The sequence below is a fragment of the Sminthopsis crassicaudata genome, chromosome 1, assembly GCF_048593235.1.
Source record: "Sminthopsis crassicaudata isolate SCR6 chromosome 1, ASM4859323v1, whole genome shotgun sequence".
In the NCBI taxonomy this organism is placed as follows: domain Eukaryota; kingdom Metazoa; phylum Chordata; class Mammalia; order Dasyuromorphia; family Dasyuridae; genus Sminthopsis; species Sminthopsis crassicaudata.
The window spans coordinates 659,750,541-659,758,916 of record NC_133617.1 but is presented as its reverse complement, the minus strand read 5'-3'; positions in this window follow the sequence as shown (position 1 = coordinate 659,758,916).

Sequence of the window (8,376 nt, the reverse complement as noted above, 5' to 3'; positions counted from 1 at the left end):
AAAAAAGGGAGACAAAAATCAATTCAGAAAATATAATCAACATGTCACCACATCTGACAGTATATACTATGTTCTACTCCCACAGTTCTCCATTTCTGTTAAAAAAAGGGAGGCAGGTGAATTACACTGTTTACTCTTCAGGGAGACACTTGGACATTCTAATTGAACAACTTTCAATTTCTTTTCTTTGCTGTGATTCTTTACATTTACATTGCAGTCATTGCATATAATGTTTCCTGGTGTGTGACAGATTCTTGATGAAATCATAATGCCATTTTGTATTCACCATTTCCCTTTCCATTCCTTCAGTAATATTCTCTAGAATTTTTTTCAAAAGTTCAGGTCAAGTTCACTGACATATAATTTACAGACTCTGTGATCTCCTCTTTTTATAGTCTAAAATTTAGACTATTGAGACAATATTAGCCTCCAGTCCTGTAATACCTTCTGTGAATTCTTATCTTTTAATGTACACTAAGACCAGATCAGAAATAATATCTGCCAGTTTATTTAGTGTCCTGAAATGTAGGACTACCAGGTTTGGTGGCTTGTACTCTTAAAACAGCTAGATATTTTCTGACTCTCTCATTTGTCTTGAAATCTTACTCCCTCCTAATCATTTAAGTTCTATTCTCAGCCCAAATATATTGCTCCTTGCAAAAGAAAACAGAAGTTCACTGAGAGTTATGTAGTTCATCTTTCTCTTCTTCACCTGAACAATGATTTTGTCTGTTCTTTGTCATTCTTATTGGCCTTAATAGAGAGAGATATCCTTTTAAAAAATCTTTAGCTTTCATCAATAGCTTCAGCTCTTTCACTCTAGGCTAGCGTTTATGACACTTTTTAATACAACCAAATCACTATTTTTTATTCACCTTCTCATTTCCTTTTGATCCCATCTTCTGCATATGCTTTTTAAAATTTTGAATTTAAAAATCTCTCTGTATCTTGAATAGATGAAAATGAGAGAATATAATGGAAGGGGCACAATGGGAAGGAAGGATGGTTCTTGCATAACTTAGAATTGTATACCAATAGCATTGGACAAGAAAGAGAATTTGTTAGTTACAGAATAGGGAATGTGCATTTTTATTGAGGATTGGATACTACTGAGTCCTGAGAATGGGAGAATGCTCAGTTATTTATTAAGTGTTATAGAATTTAATCATGTGCTTACTTAGAACATGGTGTGGTGCTCCTTTTGGAGAATGTTACTAATGGTCCTTTCAGAATATGCTCTACTAGTGGCATTTGCTTCCCTATCAGTCCCACTCTCTATGAAGACCTAAGGGAAGAAGGGAGACTAGACATCATGGTTTCCTCTAAAGATAAAGTATTGGTAACAAGAGATCTACTGCCCTTTTGCTGGAAAATAAAGATGGTATTGACATATACCAAAAAAATAATGAATTGAATAAAATATAATAATTATTCAAATTAAGAGTGATTTGTCACAATTGTTGATTTCTTTAGGCAATTAAAAATATGGTCTAACTTATAGGGTCTACCTTTAAATTTCCTCTTTGAATATGTTTATGTAAGGAAAGAAATAATTTGGTGATGCTTCTGACTTTTCACTAATAGTTAATTCAAGAGTCATTATATTACTATTATTTTAATATTTTAATTGAATATGGTCTATCTACTTCCTTATATATGTATCTAGTTTAATTTCTACTGTGTATTTAGTTTAATTTATGTTGTCTAAAAGAAACTGCTAAAATAAGATTTAGGATATATTGAAATGTTTGTATGTATGTATGTGTGTAAGGGTGTGTGTGTGTATGTGTGTGTGCATATATAAATTAAATAAACACAAAAGAAAAAAAAACTTCACATTAAAAATTCAGTCTGGAACACATATATCATTATTTTATGCCATTTCCCAGCTATATTTTCACCATGCTACCTGAAAATTTAATCCATGATCCCAATTCTGTCCTTGTTAGGAAGCTCTGTTTGACTTCATTAAGTGAAAGGTCATAGAGAAGAATATGACACAATTCTCTTGTAAATCTAGCAAAGAAGAAAAACATAGATGATTGGAAGCATCATAAAAATAAAATTTCCCACCCAAAAGCATTTGATCTATACACTGTGTTTAAATACATATTGTTTATAGTGCTGGTAACTATATCTCTTCTTTGCATCCTGTATGCTAGCAGTGGAAATCCTAAGTTTCTTACTTTTGTAAGACTCTAGAAGCAGTTGGTGTACCTAATTGGATTTGCAAAGTAAAGCTATCAACAACTGGTATGCATAATTTATTTTCAGGGAATCCAGTGTTAGCACAAGCCAATGATTACCAATTTCAAAAGGAAATAGAATGAGAAGTGAGAAAAAATATAGGAAAGGGATTTTCATTAGTAAATACCTGCTCAGCTATCAAAATACATATGCATATTTCAGGTGAATTTCAGTTTGCCCATTAGGTAGCATTGTATGTGTCTTGTGGGGAGTTCATTTTTGCTACCTCTGGGTGACAAGTTTACAGTAAAATTATTTTCCCACCCTTTATTGGTCTGCTTTTGTTATGTGGATATAACCCAAATTCTGCTTTATAAGAATTAACTACCTATTTTATTTCATATTCAACTGAATATGAAATAAACTAACCCATTTTTCCTTATTGATTGATCAGAAAACACCATAATGATGCAAAAAAAAACAGTTGCATAAAATAGAATTTTATGGAAGTAATGATGCAAGAATAAGTAGTAGATATTTTTGGCACCCATTGCTGAAATTATCTTCCCTTTTTATTGTGGAAGCCATATGAGGAAGTAAATATCCCAGACTAGTCTTCTTTTGGATTACCCCAGAAAAAAATTGACATGTTGGTAGTGATGGCAAAGCTTAATAGTCACTGAAATCCGGGCAGGTCATAAGAGCACAGTTTTTCATATTCTTTCCTCCTATGCGTGAGAGAAAACACTCTTTTTTTTTTTTTTTTTTTTTTTTTTTTTTTTTGTATTCTTAGTACTTAGCACAATGCTTGACACATAGTAAGCATTTAATAACTCTCTATTGACTGACAACATGACATCATTCAATGTGTTCATAAATACATAATTAAGAAACTTGTCAACAAACAAGTATAGCCATGCCAAAGAAAATAAATGGAGTTCATATCATAGAAAAGCTATCAATGAAGACTCCTTCCCCAGGGACCTATATGACCTCCATTTCTCATATGCATTCTCTCTTTGAACAAAGACTGTCATTCTCACAGCCTACAAAACTCAGTAAGTGCTGGCTGAATTAGATTAAAATGTAATTGAGAAACATTTAAGAAAATAAATAAAAATACAAAACAACTTAGATGATGCTAATTTGTGGTTTTCTAAGTAATTAAGTAGCCCACAGAGATCCATTTCTATCAGAGTTTGACATCTTCATCTTAGAAGGAATTGTCCATTGTAGTTCTTCAGTTGGTGATGTCCACTACAGACTTCTCTGGGTACGAGGAAAATGATACCTGCCACTGATCCTCCTTCAGCTCTTCTAGGAGGCTACGACCGGCCTTCATTAACTTCTGATCTTACATTCTCTTTCAGTTGCCAGCAGGTTGGATTACCAGCTTTTTATTTTGTCATCAAAGGTTTTGCTTCTTACTGCAGATGAGTAAATGACAGAATTTCTCTTCTTGTGTTCTCCCTTTTGTTATAGCTCTATTAGTATCAGAGTAGAGAACTTACACCCCCATCCATTTGTCCTCACACAAAGTTTGCCCAAAAATAAGAAACACATTTCTGACCCTTTTATCTCTAAAACATTCTACATAGTGATCAATAAATTAGGATGTGTTGACTACAATTGATTATCTTTTTTTCTTTTCCTAGACTTTGAGGTAGAATGTTTCCTGCTTGTGCTGGTATGCCTGAAAATCTAGAAGCAGGAAAAACACCCTAACTTTTCTTTAAACATCTCTCAAGGCCTTGAAGTAAATAAACAAATGTTTTTGAAAAATCTATTTGTATTCTTACCACTTAGATGAGGATACAAATACAGGAAAATAAATTATTCTTGACTTCAATGAGGATAATAGGCACATTCTATTGAGGGAGACAAAATGAATCTGTTACTATTATTATTTTTGTATGCTATGATTTCACTTGTTCATGGAATTACAGATAAATGAACTCTACCAATGTAAATTGGCACCTATTGTATAAATTTTAGAGAATTGCTGGAGATCTCAAAGGTTCATTATTTGTCTAATATTATACTCTAGTATTTTTAAGAGCTAGGACTTGACATCTGGTCTTCATTCTCCCAAGTCATCTCTGTATCCTCTGCCACATTATTTGCATATATAAACATACATAGCTGCAAATGTTTACAAAATAAATCCACAAGTAAAATATCTTGAATTGAAGTACCAGTGGTTAGAAGAATCAATAAATACATCATATAGAAAGTAACATGAATTTTAGCTTTAAAAGAAACTAGGAATTCTGAAGCAGAGGTAAAGAGAACAGATTCTAGAAATAGAGGGCAGACATTCTCTGAAAAAAAGGTATAGAAATAGGAAATAGAGAATCATCAGGAAGACTAGTTTTTCTGAATGGTAAGAGTGAGTAAAAATACATAAGTCTGTAAATGTAGGTTGAAACATTTATGAAAGCTTTTAAAAAAACAGACAGAGAAAATTGTATTTGACTTTAGTTTTAATAGAGATGTGCTAGAATCTATAGAGTAGTGACATAGCATGGTCAGAATGGTGCTTAAGGAAAATCATTTTGGCAGCTTTGTGGAGAATGGATTGAATAAGAGAGCTAAGGCAGAGGGACAATTATGAGTCTCTAGTCTGAGTGAAAGTTGAGGAAGGTCTCAGTTAGGGCTATTTGAATAGAAAGAAGGGAAAAGTTGTAAGAGTTTCTGTGGAGAGATCAACCAGTATATAAGGGAGGAAAGTGAGGTATTGAGAATGACTCTAAAGTTGTAAACATGAGTGAGTGAAAGGCTAGTGGTGTTTGTAACTGCAAGAGATTATTTAAATTATTCAAAGGTACTTTTTTAGACATTTCAGGGTTATGCTTGGTTCACATTCTCCCATATTATCATGGAAAGAAAGAATTAAGGGAAGAGAAAAAATATATGTCATCTACATATGAATAAAGCAAAAAAAAGTAACCAGATAACTGTGCAACACTAGGTGGTACTTATTCTTATTATTATACCTTTATTATTGGTCTAGAGATCATGATCAAAGTTCTTTCTGGATCTCAGAAAACCTGTTTTTTACTTAATCCTCCTTCCTCCCTCTCCCCAAACTTATTAGGGCAAAGCTCAAATAGCCCTTATTTTGGTCTCATCCCCTCCCTGTAGATGATAGGAATTACTCACATTCTCAATAGAAAATGATAGCAATTATAAATATGCTATTTGTCAGAAGCCAGTAGAAAGAAAGAAAACACAGGAACAAAAATGCTATTTCAATTTTGCTTTTGAGTTTTTCATTTTGTTTTGGTTTTTTGTTACAATAAATACAGAATAAATTACATGTAAAATATTCTTCCAATAAGAGAAAGGTTCTCTAAAAATATCGAAGCATAGGACTATAACCCAAAAGTAGGAGCAAGCTTTTAGGCAATTTCTTTCTGAGTGGTCTAGAGTTACAAAGAGCTATCCTATCACCTACTCATACTGTGACAAACAAGTGGACACGAGGAAATATACATGTCTGGGTCCATCTTTATGTACTATGAAACCAGGCAATGAAAATCTCATAATAGAATAAAATAGCAAATTCAAAAACAAAGGAGAAAAGGATGAGGACAGTTAAGTTCTTACACATTTCATATGAAATAATACTTTTAGACTGTAGCTCCAACCATATGAGTAAGCTATAACAATCAAAAGCTGCCTGTATTTTTTCCATTCATGATCTTTTTTTGCACTTCTATCCATGGTACTAGGAGAAGAAATCAACCATACATCATCACTGAACTTCACACTGTCTCTTTAAAAATATTCTCAGGATTCTTTGTTCTTACTGTTACCTGGGATGTGATATTATAGCCTTTCAGCTGTCACTGCTCCTGAGAGGAGATCATAATGCTTCTTTGTTTCATCTTTCTCCTAATTGCTCTCTTCCTCTTTATTTTTTCAGGCTCAGTTCAAGTACTGTCTTACTATTAACATTGCATGATCATTCCTTGGCCAAAGAAATGAATGAAAAATCGTGATCTTATAAGCTGATAAGGCTTTAGACTACTCATTCCTGCAAAGAAGTGAATCTCTTCTCCCTTTAAAGACAGAAAGATAAAAATATAATTAGATAAATAGATAGATGGCTATACAAAAGGATCCATCTGTTTTTGTGATAAGTCTTTTAATATCATATTTCTGTATTTTGATTTCCCTGCACTAATGTACTTTACCAATTTATTGTGATTTTTTTAAATCTGATTTTCATCATGCATTATTATACTGCTCTCTCTTTTGCACAGAATGACCCTTAGTCATACAATCTTTGTTTTATGAAATGAGTTGTTAATATCATTCATCTTTTGTCTTCATAGTTAATCAAGCAATGAATGTTTGAAGATGACAATCATAATTTGTTCACCAATTTGGGATGACTCTATTGGTAATGAACTGTTTACATGGATTACATGAAAATTTACAGGGTCAGTCTGGACACTTTTTCTTAAAACAGTACAATTAATTATTTGTTATTGCATGCCCAATGATACTATTTTTCAATCAATTTCTATTCCAGTCATTTAGAAACATGCCAGGAATTAGTATGGAGAAGGATAGTTTGTTGCTTACAGGACAATGTTCTCCCAAATACTTATTAATTATGATTAACTATATTTTATCTTATTCTTTTGTACCTTGTTTTGATTTCTTCAGAATAATTTTACTTTCCTTATTACTTTTTTATTTGAATGTGCTGATAGTGAAGAAGACAATGGATTAGAATCAGATGACCTGAGTTCATTTTGTAGTGTTGTCATTTGTGAGTGATTACTCTAGGGAAATTATTTAGCCTAATAGACATAGATTAAATAACTACTATGTGCCATGCAACGGATAAAGATTAGAAAGAAAAAATATAGTCTCTGTTATTTAGAAACTCACAATCTCCCAGGGAGACAACACGCAAATAATTATACAAATTATATACAGCATAAATTGGAAATAATGAATAGAAGCACCAGAATTAAGAGGGAATAAAGAAAACTTCCTGTAGAGTGTAGGATTTTATCTGGGATTTGAAAGAAGCTAAGAAGCAGAAATGATAATGGAGAGTATGGGGGAGACCAATGAAAATTCCTGCATTTAAGGAGATGGAATGTCTTATTTGAAGAGCAGCAGAGACCACTGTGATTGGATTGTAAAGTGTATGGAGAGAAATAAGGTTTTAGACTGGAAAGGCAGTAGTAGTGCTGCTGGTGGTTGTAGAGAAGTTAGGTTATAAATGGCTTTGAATGCTTAATAAAACATTGAATATCTAATTTTGGAGTCTCTAGCATTTATTGGATTTCCTTATCTGTATTGGTTGTTGTCCTTCATTTTAGAAGAAGGCCAAAATGATATTACTATGTTGGAGTCAAGGTATAGTGTGTCTAATAATGGCCGATTGATCATATATACATATATACATATATGTATACATACATATGTATGCATGTAAATATATATACATATATATTTACATATATATATGTGTATATATATATTTTTTTTCATATGCTGGTCCTCTCATTTATAGCCTCTGTGACCATGGACAAATCACTTTTATTATTTGGATTTGTTTCCTTATCTGTAAAATGAAAGGTTGAACCCACTGAGTTTTAATATATTTTCTAATTCTATATTTATGGTGATACGATTCTGTGTGAAATGTAAGATTGTACCTAGCTCCAAATCTTATGATCCTATAATTAATAATTGCTGACATTTATGTAGTTCTTTCATGTTTGAAAATCCTTCTTCATGCTTATCTGGTTTGACCCTTACAACAACTTTGTGAGATAGGTTCAAGTCCCATAGACATGATGAAACTTGGACTCAAAGAGCTTTTGATTCCTGACTTGCTTTTGGTTTCAGAGGATATGATTCACTCTAAATTCTTCTTAATGTCAAATTCAGAACTTGTACCACTGAATTACTCTCCCATTGTGTTCTCTATATGGTCCACCTTGTCATTTGTTTATAGATCAGAATGACCTGAGGTGGCTCTGGATATTTTGAAATCTAAGGTCTTCCACAAGTCTCAGTTTGATTGAGGTTATGCCCATTCAGTGTTTAAGGCTAGGTAGCCAATGAAGCAAGGAATCTCCTCTTTTATCTAATCAAACAAAAAAAAAGAAAGAAAAGAAAAAGAAAAGAAAGAAAGAAAGAAAAAATTAAATAAATAAA